The sequence below is a fragment of the Zalophus californianus genome, chromosome 17 (genome assembly GCF_009762305.2).
Source record: "Zalophus californianus isolate mZalCal1 chromosome 17, mZalCal1.pri.v2, whole genome shotgun sequence".
NCBI lineage: Eukaryota > Metazoa > Chordata > Mammalia > Carnivora > Otariidae > Zalophus > Zalophus californianus.
In genome coordinates this window covers 6,497,027-6,509,922 of record NC_045611.1, presented here as the reverse complement: position 1 = coordinate 6,509,922, position 12,896 = coordinate 6,497,027, and the positions used below count along the sequence as shown (strand labels likewise).

The following is a 12,896-nucleotide window of genomic DNA, read 5'->3' as shown; positions in this document are numbered from 1 at the left end:
TATGCAAAGAAACAATATAAAAGCCAAAAATCAATAGGCTTAAATTTTGAAGGGAAGTAGTAGAATAAAAATACACATTCAAGGAGTAAAAGGAAAAAGTGTGCTATTTCCTACCATCAAAAATTGCCTTATTCATGTAATTTTTTACAAGGGTGATAGTGTCTCTCAGCTCTTGTATTTAGAACCTCTAGGCTAAACTTAAAGAGGAATGTAAGCATTTTATTTAAAGATGCAGTATCTACAACATGCTGACAACTTGGATCCTTTGCAATGATTTACGATGAAAAATTTTAGACATCCATTTAGAAATGTTCAGGTGGATACTCAGATTTTCAAAATTCACTGAAGAGGTCTCTGAGTGTTAAATTTTAAGACGGCTGATCTGGGGCCACTAAATGATGAGTTGCACTTGAAACCAAGAAGGACAGCTAAAAGGGGCCCCAATCCTTTTAACAAATTTAAAATGGATAAAACTAATTTTCAGGGCACCAGGGTGGCTTAGTTGGTTAAGCGTCCAACTCACGATCTCAGTTTAGGTCTTGATCTCAGGGTAGTTAGTTCAAGCCCCAAGCTGGGCATGAAGCATACTTAAAAAAAAAAAAAAAAAAATGAAGTTAACTTTCAACTTTCAACTTGGGTGACTGCTTTTTGGAGACAACCCTAAAAAGCCATACTCTGACCAATGGAAAGTTAATAAATAGGTTAAGAAATATGCAGAATGACAAAATTGGCATTTGAAAAACACTCAGTGATTTCTCTTGGTTCTGTCCTTTCTGAAAATTTTTCTTCCTGAAGAACCAGATTCTACAATGACCCTGTCTTTCAGAAATTTCCTCATTTCTTACTTTTCAATAGGCTTTAAAAAGCTGCATTTGTAAACTTGTGTTTCATTATTAAAGCCTAATTTATTTTTTATATAAACTGTGTGCTTGTGTGTACATAGAAAGTCATGTGAATGCATCACAAAAATATTGGCTACTGCTAATGTGAAAATTAAATGGCTGTATCACATTCTTTAAAAAATAAAGATTTGGTCTAAATGAATACAGCAATCTGCCCACAATTGGGGTGTGTGTGTGTGTGTGTGTGTGTGTGTGTTTTAAATATGAATCACTTTTTTGCTCCCATGTAAAACAATAAATACTTCAGCCTTGAGATAGGTACAGTTACAATTCTTTTCTTAAAATGTGTTTTTTGGGGAACCTGGATGACTCAGTCATTAAGAGTCGGCCTTGGGCTCAGGTCATGATCCCAGGGTCCTGGGATTGAGCCCTGCATCAGGCTCCCGGCTCAGCGGGAGGATTGCTTCTCCTTCTCCCACTTCCCCTGCTTGTGTTCCCTCTCTTGCTGTCTCTGTCAAATAAAATCTTTAAAAATAATAATAATAACATGTGTTTTTGGGGCGCCTGGGGGGCTCAGTCAGTTAAGTGAGCAACTCTTGATTTCGACTCAGGTCATGATCTCAGGGTCGTGAGATCAAACTCCGTGTCGGGCTCTGTGCTGGGTGTGCAGCCTGCTTAAGATTCTCTCTCCCCCTCTGCTCTGCACCCCCCAGTCCACCCCCCAGCTCAGGCACGCCCTCTAAAACAATAATAAAATAGTGTTTTTCTATCCTATTACACTTTTCTTCTAGGTTACTGATCTATCTTCCTTTCAGGAAAAAGTCACTCAGTGTAGAAACCCAAGTTTATACAATTAATACATGACCACTCAGCAGTCTGTCAGTCTTTGGAAGAGTATTTGGTGCTAGAGGGGCAATGAGGTTATTATAAGCACTTGTATTTCTCAACTAAGTGATAGGGCATGCTAGAATCATCAGTCATCGTATTTTCTTGCCAAAAGTGCCTGGTACATGGGAAACCATGTTGTGTATCCTAGGATTGTCCCACCCCTGACCCTCAGCCACTGATTGGATTAGTCACCATCTTCCAAAAACTTAAGAAAAGCCTATGACAAGCCCCCTGCATTTAGAAGATGAACGAGTAGCAAAAAGCAAAGGCAAAGAAGGAATTAGAACTACTAAGCTATCTTTTTTAATGGATAAAGTTAGAACTCTCATAAAGATATAAAATGAAGACAGGTTGGGTGCCTGGGTGGCTCAGTTGGTTAAGCGACTGCCTTTGGCTCAGGTCATGATCCCAGAGTCCCGGGATCGAGTCCCGCATCAGGCTCCCTGCTCAGCAGGGAGTCTGCTTCTCCCTCTGACCCTCCCCCCCTTCATGTGCGCGCTCTCTCTCTCTCTCTCTCATTCTCTCTCTCAAATAAATAAAATCTTTAAAAAAAAATGACAGGTCAAAAAATTTAACTCATTAACAAGGGAACCAATAAAATGTTACACTGGTTCAGAGAGTAATTCAAAGAACAATACATAATACAGGCTATCAGATGTCCAGATCATCTGATTCTACACTTGTTATTGTAACTCAGATGATTCTTGTCCATAGACATGCAAACTATGTCCAGTAGAGATTCAAATGTTCACTGTCTGTGGCTATCAACCAGTTTTGCCAAGTTTTATATCTATTAAGCGAATTTATTTCAGCATCACCAGCGGACATGAAATCTGACCCCCTACCTTACACCACACACAAAAATCAAGTCCAGTTAAGATTGCAGATCAAAATGTAAAAGATAAAATGGTAACATTTCTAGAAGGTATTCACAACCTTGGAATAGAGAAAAGCTGCTTTGACAAAAAGCAAAGGCACCAACCCTCAAGGAAGACTGCTAAATTAGACTCAAGTTCACAACTGGTGTTTATCAAGAGATGCAATTAGAAGAACAAAAAGGCAAGCTGCAGGGTGGGAGAAGGTACTAGCAATAACATCTGACAGAGAACCTCAGTCAAAATAGGACTCTATCCCTCCAACAAATCAGTAAGAAAAAGACAATTCATTAGAAAAAGGGCAAGTTCCATGAATAAGCAACTTACAAGACTATATCCAAACGGCTGATAAGTATATGAAAAGATGCGCACTCATTATTCTTAAGAGAAAATGTAAATTAAAACCACAATAAAATGCCACTACACAATTATTAGAGTGGCAAAAATTTAAAAGCCTAATAACATTAGCAACTTGGCAAGAAGGTAGAGGGATCGGCACACTACTTTTTGTGTCAATTGCTACAAAATTACATTATAAAGATATCTGACATTCTCTACTAAGTTAAACCATGTGCATACCCTACGGCCCAGCAATTCCACTCCTAAATATATGCCTAATAGAAATGCATGCATATACACACCAAAAGGCATGTACCAGAGTGTCCACAGTACAGTTATTCACAATAGTCAAAAACAGAAGAGTGCTACTGTCCATCTACTGCAGAACTGGTCGACTGTATGTATGTGTTTTCACAACGAAGCATAGACAATGATGACAAACGACTGAGCTATGACAACATGTAACAACATGGACAGACCTCAACTACAAGCTGAGTGAAAGAGGCTAGAAACACACAAATGTAGCAAAGGAAAAAATGGAATAATCTAAATTAGTAGAAGAATATACAGGAAAATGTAGGCTATCCGTAAGAGGAGATAGGATAAGAAGGAAACAGAACGCAGCACAGCACATATGGGTAACACGGACACCTTTACCCACTGTTGTTGGAGGAACGCAAAATGCAGGGCAGTGCATACCCAGCGGTACCATATGTTACACACTTTTTAAAAACTGCACGCAAACTGCATTCTACACTGCTTGTTAGCAGACATATGGATGGACAGGAAAAAGCGTCAAAATGGACTGAAAGGAGCCTCTAAAAGTCAAAGATGGAGTCAGTGGGAAGGCATAGGTGAGGTGACAGGGCAAGTTTAGCTCCATCATAGATTTTTCTCTTTCAAACACCGGAAGGGTTGCTCTGCTTGGCACAAACATGCAAGAGGGCTTGCTCTACCACAACTGGATACAGGCATATCCCATCTTTCCAGTCCATGCGTGAACACTTAGAATAGAAGTAATGAAAAATCAATGAGGGAGTAAGCCTGGGGAGGGGGGAGGAGAGGAATCAGAAGGAGGGAGGGGGGAGGAGAGGAATCAGAAGGAGGGAGGGAGAGAGACCACGGGAGATGAAAACTAAAAGAAATAGTCCAAAATGTTAGCAGCTAATATTTCTGGGTAGTGAGAAGATGCCATTATATGAGAAAGGAAACTTCCAACTTTTAAGGTTTGTGGGACCAGCTTGTGGGCTCAGGAAGCTATACTTTAACAGTTAGTTGGGTCAAAAGGACTCAGCCAAACCTCAAAGCACGGGCTGTATTTCTGCCCGGAGTGCATGCTGTACATTGGCTTTGTTAAAAAATAATAACCCAAAAGGAACATTCTAAATGTAAAGATCACACACCCATGCACACACCCTTCCCTGGCTCCTGAAAACAAGATAAAATCTGTAACTTTCTGGAATGTCCTTCCTCATGATGATTTGTAACTCTTTGTGTAAAATAAAACAAGGGGGCATCTGGGTGGCTCAGTTGGTTAAGTACCTGCCTTCGGCTCTGGTCAAGATCCCAGGGTCCTGGGATCAAGCCCCACATCAGGCTCCCTGCTCATCAGGGAGTTTGCTTCTCCCTCTGCTGCTCCCCCTGCTTGTGTACTCCGTCAAATAAATAAATAAAATCTTCAAAAAACAAAACAAACAAACAAAAACAAAAAACATCTATAACCCTCCACTGAAAGAAAATTCCTTCCCTGGAGCACTCTCTTCTTTTTGAGGATTGTCTATCCTGGGCAGCTGTCTTAACTTGGCTTCAAATAAAACTCTTCCCTGCTCTTTAAAAATTTTAAAGCGGAGTCTGGGTGGTTCAGTCAGTTGAGCCTCCCACTCTTGGTTTTGGCTCAGGTTGTGATCTCGGGGTCGTGGGCATCAAGCACAGAGTCCGCTTGGGATTCTCTCTCCCCTTCTCATCCTCCCCCACCCCACACGCACACTCTCTAAAATAAATAAATCTTTAAAAAATGTTTTTTAAAAAGGTTCATTTTGCATCAATATATATTATTCTTTTTTTCAATTTTACTTTCAAAAAAAAAAAAGGAAACTATATAAAAAAGATTTACCTGGCAAATTTTAATAAAAGCACAGAGGGAATAGCTTGTTAATATCAAATAAATTGCAAAGCAAGGCAGGTACCCCCCCCCCACAGTAACATTTTACACTGATAACAAGAACACTGCCCCAACAAACTGCAGTAGACACAAACCTTGATGCTTCTCACAGTATGTGAGGCTTCTCAGGTAAAAGCAGGTTGGGGGAGAGAAACAAGTTCACAACTGTAGTTAGGGACTAAGAGTTAAGGTAACAAAATAAGGACAAAGAGAATCTGAGTAATACAAGTCACAAGTCTGATCAAGTGCACACATATGCTCCTACAAATACACCGCAACTCTGCACCCAAAGGGTACTGCTTTTGTTTAAGCACATTTACAAATATTGACCAAGCCATGGGGGTGGGGTGTACCCACAGGGGTCCACTTGTACTCGGATTTTTTTTAAGGGTTCACAATAAAAGCCACAAAGCATTTATTTACAACTGTCCACTGCAGTTCTCAAGACCTAATGGAAAGTATGTGTGCTGCCCTCTGAGGACCCAGGGAGGAGGCGGTCAGTGGGGACAACCCGGGTCAGGAGAGGGCTGCAGGTGGCCCCACATGGAGTGCCCGGGGCTGTGGGCAGGAGACAGAGCTGAAGGGAGGATTTTCATCGAATTTTATAAGCTGATTTCAAAAGTCACATGAATAATGTATAGAAATAACCTGGCAATTTTGAAAAGAAACCAGAAGGGGGACATATGTCCTAGCAAATGCAAAAGACCTTATAAATCCATAATAATTGAAACTATGTTATCTCCACAGTGAAAGGTATAAATCAATCAACTTGAGAAAACGTTGAGAGAGAAACAGGGACACGGGGAGGGGGAAATGAGGGGAGCGAGGGGTAGAGGAATAGGGATAGAACGTTAGTAGGGTGACTAATCCAATTCCGTGGAGATGACTGGTCATTTAGTAAACCCCAAGTTACACATTTACTTCACATCATTCATAAAACTAAATATCAGATAAAGGTAGTAGGGTAAAAACCAGAACTTTAAAATTATTCAAAGAAATATTTTTTTCCTTTGGAATGGGAAAGACTTTCACGAATATTAAAAGAAAAAAACAGGGGCGCCTGGGTGGCTCAGGCGTTAAGCGTCTGCCTTCGGCTCAGGACATGATCCCAGCGTCCTGGGATCGAGCCCCGCATCGGGCTCCCCACTCAGCGGGAAGCCTGCTTCTCCCTCTCCCGCTCCTCCTGCTTGTGTTCCCTCTCTCTCTGTGAAATAAATAAATAAAATCTTTAAAAAAAAAAAAACAACGAAGAAGATAGATTAGCATCTAAATTAAAAGTCCTGTGTAACTAAAAAGACAAATGGAACAAATTAAAGGGCAAAGGTTCGAGAACCCATCTCTGTCTCATCTGGTAAAATGCATCATCTAGAATACATCCTAGAAATCCGGACAAAAATGAGCAACCTGACAGAGAAGTCCGGAAAACTAGGACCTTGTAATTCACCTGGAAAACCCAGACCTCTAACAAGTACCCAACAAGATGCTATCTTTAGTAGTAATCACAGAAGGGTAAAAATAAAAAATAAAAAAAATAATAAACCCATTTTCTACTCATCAGATTGGCAAAAAATTAAATGAGAAAATTCAGACAATGGTCTTGGGGAGCTAGGAACTCTGGTGGGAGGGTAGATTTGTATGGCCACGTTACCAAATAAGCGAACAAGGTGGCCATCCCACCCCCCACCCCCCTTCCGGTGTTGGTCTAGGCGTAGCTATGGGGTCTCTGTTCTGGCCAGCAGGTGCAAGAAGAAACCAGAGTAGGTTTTCCAGAAGGCTTTTTAAAAGGAGCAGAGACTGGAATTCCCTTTGACCTTATGGTTTCTCTCCTTCTTGCCCTATGACGACAGGTAGAAATGCAGCCACCTTCTCAGCAAGGACATTAGAATGCAGGCCTAACTGTGGAAAGATAGGGCCTGGTCCCTGAGGTCACCATCCTACACCTGCTGACTTCTGGACTCCTTTGCAGCATAAGAACAACCAACCCCTGTTTGTTTAAGCTACTCTGAGCTAAGTTTTTAAAGGAGCAGCTAAATGCATGTCTGGCACGGTACAATCAGTTCTGCTTCTGGGTGTCTATCATCACGACTCATTTGGAGAGGTACAGAAGGGCATTCACAGCGGTGCGGTTTGAGCAGTGGCCAAGTAGAAAACTGAATAAGCACCACTAAGGCAATGGTTCTATCAACAATGGTGTATGTACACCATGGAATACTAGGCAGCTCCTAAAAAGACTTGGGTAGATCTACTTCATTTGATGGTCATAAAGACAACCCATTCCATGCCCCCATGGTATCACACGCTGATGTCACTGGTCCTATAAAACAAAGGCAAGCTGACCTGCTGCAGCTTCTCCCTTGGAGCCTGGTTACAGCCCAATGTGTACCCAGCATGGGGTGCAGAAAGGCAATCCGGGCCTTAGACCTCCCAGCTCCTAGGCCTCCCGCTAGGAGTCATGCAGGTGACTTCCACAGGGAGGTGGGAGAGGTAGACAGAGCGCAACCACAGCCGGGAGTGAAGTTCTGATGAACACCTAGAAGGCGAGCTCTTCCCGCACCTGCGGAGCTTCGGGCTTCTAGAGCAGCCCGGGGTGGGGCCGGGGGCAGCCACCCCCTGTTCTGAACACTTCTGTCCCTATAGTGCCGGCCTGAGCAGGCCTTGTGGATCGCTTCCCAAGTTTGAGATGGTGAAATCACTGGAGTAGCCACCATAATATTGCGAAGGACAACACATCTTTTGAAGCTACTGTTGACTCTACCACCAATGCAGGGATGGCCAATTCCAGGGACAATTACCTGTGCTCATGGGTGCAGATGGCTTTTGAGGTTTTGAGAAAATGAGGAGTAAAACAGTTACGACGCATTTTACAAACACTTTTGGAGCCATGTTGCTCTATTTACTGAAATATCAAGTTCCATTTGAATTCACTGGAATGTTTTCCTTGTTGCTTAAATCCTACAGTATTCTGCAAAATAGTTTATTCTACGGCATTCACAAGGTTGATACTGGAGTTCTTTCAAGTGTATCATTGTGCTGCATAATTTGTACCAATATTTACTGAAATATTTATTTTTCTACATGCACAATGGCTCCTGGAAGAGGAATTCATTCCAATGTATTAGTTTGCTACATGACTTTTACCAAGTTTTACTGAGATTTGCTTCATTTTGCCTGTACTGCAGAAAAATGCCTTCAAATATATTTTGCATCGTGGTTTTCTTTTTTAGTTCCCAGTATTCAATAAAATATAGTGCCAGTGTTGGCTGGTATACTCCCACATGTCAAATTACCTTCTCTTCCACCAGTAAATATGTTCTGCAGCTAGCTACATCAAAGGATCACTGACAAACACATATACATAAGATTTCCTTTAGCTAGGTAATTTTATACTGATATTTCAGGGTTCGTAAAATACTGCTGCATACTCAGAATTTAGGACTTCCTACTTGATTCTATCGTACATGTACAAAACGATATTTGTTTCCTTTAAAACCACTTCATAATAGCTTTAATGCATATATTATGGAAAAATACTTAATTCTTTATATAATTCTGGTATCTTATATAGTGACCATTCAATTTATTATAGACAATGAGACACATTTGAAAGTGAAAGCGGGGGGGGGGGGCATGCCTGGGTGGTTCAGTCAGTTAAGCTGCTGCCTTCAGCTCAGGTCATGATCCCAGAGTCCTGGGATCAAGCTCCACGTCGGGCTCCCTGCTCAGTGGGGAATCTGCTTCTCCCTCTGCCTCTGCCTCTCCTCCTTGCTCTTCCTCTCTCTCTCAAATAAATAAATACTTTAAAATCTTTAAAAAAAAAGAAAGTGAAAGGCAGCACTATTAAAAATTAGGATGAGACTACAGGAATGGAATTGGAACGGTCCTTGCCAAACTGCGACATGCAGTCACATTATATACCGGCACACCTCCTATGTCAGCAAATAAAGAATATATACTAATATCAGTAGACAGTCATGATGCACTATTTTTGAGAAAGAGAGAGAGAGAGAGAAAGCATGTGGTGGGGGCGGGGGGGGGGGTAGGCAGAGGAAAAAGGAGAAAGAATTCCAAGCAGGCTCCCTGAGTGCAGAGCTCAGCACTGGACTCGATCCCACAACTCTGAGATCATAACCTGAACCAAAATCAAGAGTTGGACACTTAACCTACTGTACTACCCAGGCACCCCATGATGCTCTATTTAATGAGAAACACAAACAGCAGAAGGAACTGTAGGGTAGGAGACAACAGTATGGAGAAAAAGGAATACTACAGCCCTATTTCCTATACAAGTCTATACACGTACAGAATTTCGAAAACATTGGTAAAAGCCTGCAGTGTTTTAACTTTTTACAAGGAAAATGTATTCATGCATTAGTTGTACAGTTACTTTTAAAACTAAAAAGGGGTATTCTGAGTGTATAGGATTAACAGCTTGACTGATACTCCATTTTGAGTTGGTTTTTCAGCCTGCAGGGTTTAAAACAAAGACACACCATTGTGACTGTCCAAATACAACAAAATGTAAAGCAGACAGGCACAGATTACCATTTTTTCCTCTAAGAGTGTAACCTGCTCTCCAGCTTAAAAAAAAAAAAAAAAAAGCCTCTGGAACTTCAGAGCTCAAAACATCACTGAACTGAGGTCTTTATTAAAACCACAGTAAACAAGATGGCACCTATTACAAGGCCAGGAGTCAATGAATCATTTTCATCTCCACCTTCCCTGTCTGAACATCGAATTCTCATTCACACCCCAGTCCCGCATGGCTAATTGCTTAGGGAGTCTTCCACTTGAATGCCTCAAACTCAACCAGGAGGTCCCATCGACTCCCGTACACCACCAGCTCCCCCTCCAAAACCCTCCCACCTCCCCCAGCAGAACAGCTATTAATTTTAACAATCTACGGGCATATAATGCTTCGCAGGTTACAAAGGGGCCTCCACGCCACCTCACTGACCAAGCTCCCCTGTGAGAGGAGTAGGAAATGCTTTATCTCCTCCTTACAGATGAGTGGCAGATTGGTTCAAAGTCACATTGCTAGTAAGAGGAGGATCCCACCTAAGGCAGGGCAAACAAATGCATGTGTTCCCTGAGCACTGGGGGGCCATGAACACCCACCACCAAGTAATTCTTTTCCACTTCCCAGGCCTTAGAGAAACCTCCCCTCGGAAGTGCTTCGAAAAAAGTTCACCTTTCTGTGGGAGAGCTGAATCATTTATGGATAGCCTGACAAGTTGGACTTTGCATTTTCATTACTTTGGCAGGTTTTTATCAGGCTCGTGTTCCATACCCAGAATGGTGTAAGAGACTGCAGGGGAGGTCACATTGTCCATCACCAGAGGGTAATCCCTGGGCTCTGCTCCCAAGATAGGATTTAAGGTGCTACTCTAGGAGGGGAGATTAGCACATGTGCAGTATGAGCAACGCCAGTATTGGATTAGGTGCCAAAAACAAATCAAGTATTCTTAGAGAATGTTCTATGGGTTATTAAGGCTCTAACATGCCATACTGCTTAACTGACCTACACACACACACACACACAAACACACTCCAGCCCCAACACACGTGCATTTGTATATACAGTAAAATGCTTTGCTTGTCGGTAGAACTAGGAGTTTGTGCAGCACAAGTCACGATGTACAGGTAAGTGCTTCTTGCAACAAATAAAATAGTAATAGTATTTTAATGACAAATAGTGGTTGGGTGGTATCTGGCCTTGAATGCACACCATGAATACACACCATGCATGATGGCCACTGCAGACATGGCCATCAAGAGTTTGGTGTCTGGATCCAAGTGAACATAGCTCAAATCTCAGCTTTGCCACTTCCTAGATGAATGACCTTGGGTAAGATGCTCCATCTGTGTAAACCTCCATTTCCTCACATGTAAACTAGAGATAATAAATGTACCTACTTTTAAAAGTCATTGAGGGGGTGCCTGGGTGGCTCAGTTAAGCGTCTGCCTTTGGCTCAGGTCATGATCTCAGGATCCTAGGATTGGGCCTCACATCAGGCTCCCTGCTCAGAGCAGCAGGGAGTCTGCTTCTACCTCGGCTTCCCCCCCTCCCCACTTGCTACTCGCCTACTCACGCACGCGCTCACACTCTATCTCAAATAAATAAGATCTTTTTTTAAAAAAAAGCCATTGAGACAACTAAAGGAGCTTAAGAAATATAGACAGCCTTACACATGGTAAATGGTCAACAAATAGTAGCAATTAACTATTAACAATGATTGTTTCTGAGTGACTTAGTCAATGAGAGTGCCAGGTAGTATTCATCATTATCCCAGTGTTGAACACACCTAGGAGCAAAATCCCTAGGGAAGCTACTTGACCACAACTCAGTGGGGCTGTTTTAAGCCCCAGCAACACAGCAAATAATTTCTCCTCAAAGCCGGGCAGCGCTTCAAACCTCTATTAGCTACTCAAGGCACTAACATGTAGGGAGGGATGGTTAAGGGTATGCGACGACTCATTCTCGTAACACAATTTAAAAATACGTATTGGCAAGAAATTATTTCACTCTTAGATCTGTAATAAGGCTCCCTGGAAGACTGGAGGAAAAAATACATCTAGAATATTCACCAGGATTAAAATCCTACCTATTACCAATGAAGAATTTAATTACTTGCATGCTTCAACCAACTCTGTTAAAAATAAGCATTGCAAAACACTGCAGTTAAACCCCTTGTTGGCTGAAAGACACTTGCCCAGGTCACTTGACTATGTGTAATTTCTTTGTAGTGAGCTAGGTTTTGCCCCAGCAGTAATTACTCGATTCCAGTAACAAAGATATATTTCTGGGTGCGCATGAGTTCTAAAATACAGAAGGGTAACATCTTATCAATTTGCACAGCTTAGAAATACCATGGACTGGTTGACTCCATTCCTGGTTAGATTTTCAATAGCAAATGGCAAGTCTGTGCTAAAAGATCAGGTAACCAGGCCCAACCACATGCACTGCAGAACAAGCCCTTTGGCCAAAAGCAGCCGGTTCCAGGTAGACTGGAGTCTGCACAGAGATGTGGCCAGGCTTGTCAGGGAACCAAGGACTGTATCTGCACAAAGGGGGAGGCGGGAGGTCACCTGAGTCTAAAGTCCTTTTGTAAGTCCCATCCCCCTCTTTATTCATTCAGCAAAGGGGTGCTGAGCACGTGGTGTCACAACACACTAGGAGGGAAGAGAAAGGAGCATTCAGGAGCCTTTAGCACTTAGCATCCTGCAAAGGGTATCGGGCAGCATTTCTCACCTCCTTGTTGGAAGACAAGAAACACCTGGAATACACATTCCCAGCCCACCCAGCCCTTCTGAACCAGGAACTGCCAGGGGAAGAGTCTGGAATCTGCATAGAATTTTTATTGTAGTAAAGTATACATAACACAGAGTTCTGAAATTGTTGGTTTCTGATTTTTTCCCCTGGTTTACTGGTTGCTTTGGCGAAACAACTAACCCCTAAAGCTTCTCTCTCTGCTATTCTGCATCACGTCGCTCCTCTGTTACTTTCTTTTTTAAAATAAAAATGGTATATATTTAAGGTGTACAACATAAGGATCTTACATATATACAGAAAATGAAGTATTTACTAGAGTCAAGCTAATCATCTCCTCCCATAGTTACTTTTGTGATGAGAGCACCTGAAATAAATCTAGAGCGCTAACATACCCCAGGGGGGCTGCAGTTAACAATCCTGTACTGAATACTGACATCTGTATTTTTAACTTGGGCCTCCAGTGTTATGTTCAGGGAGAGCTGCGAGCCGCAGATTTAAAGGAATGGGTAAGGGGAACAGCA

At 42.2% G+C, this 12,896-nt stretch overlaps 1 long non-coding RNA gene across 1 annotated transcript in view; it reads right to left on the bottom strand.

The window, feature by feature from the left end:
* LOC113936076 overlaps positions 1-12,896 on the bottom strand; it is a 58,219-nt gene that overhangs the window by 44,592 nt on the left and 731 nt on the right. The window lies entirely within an intron of this gene.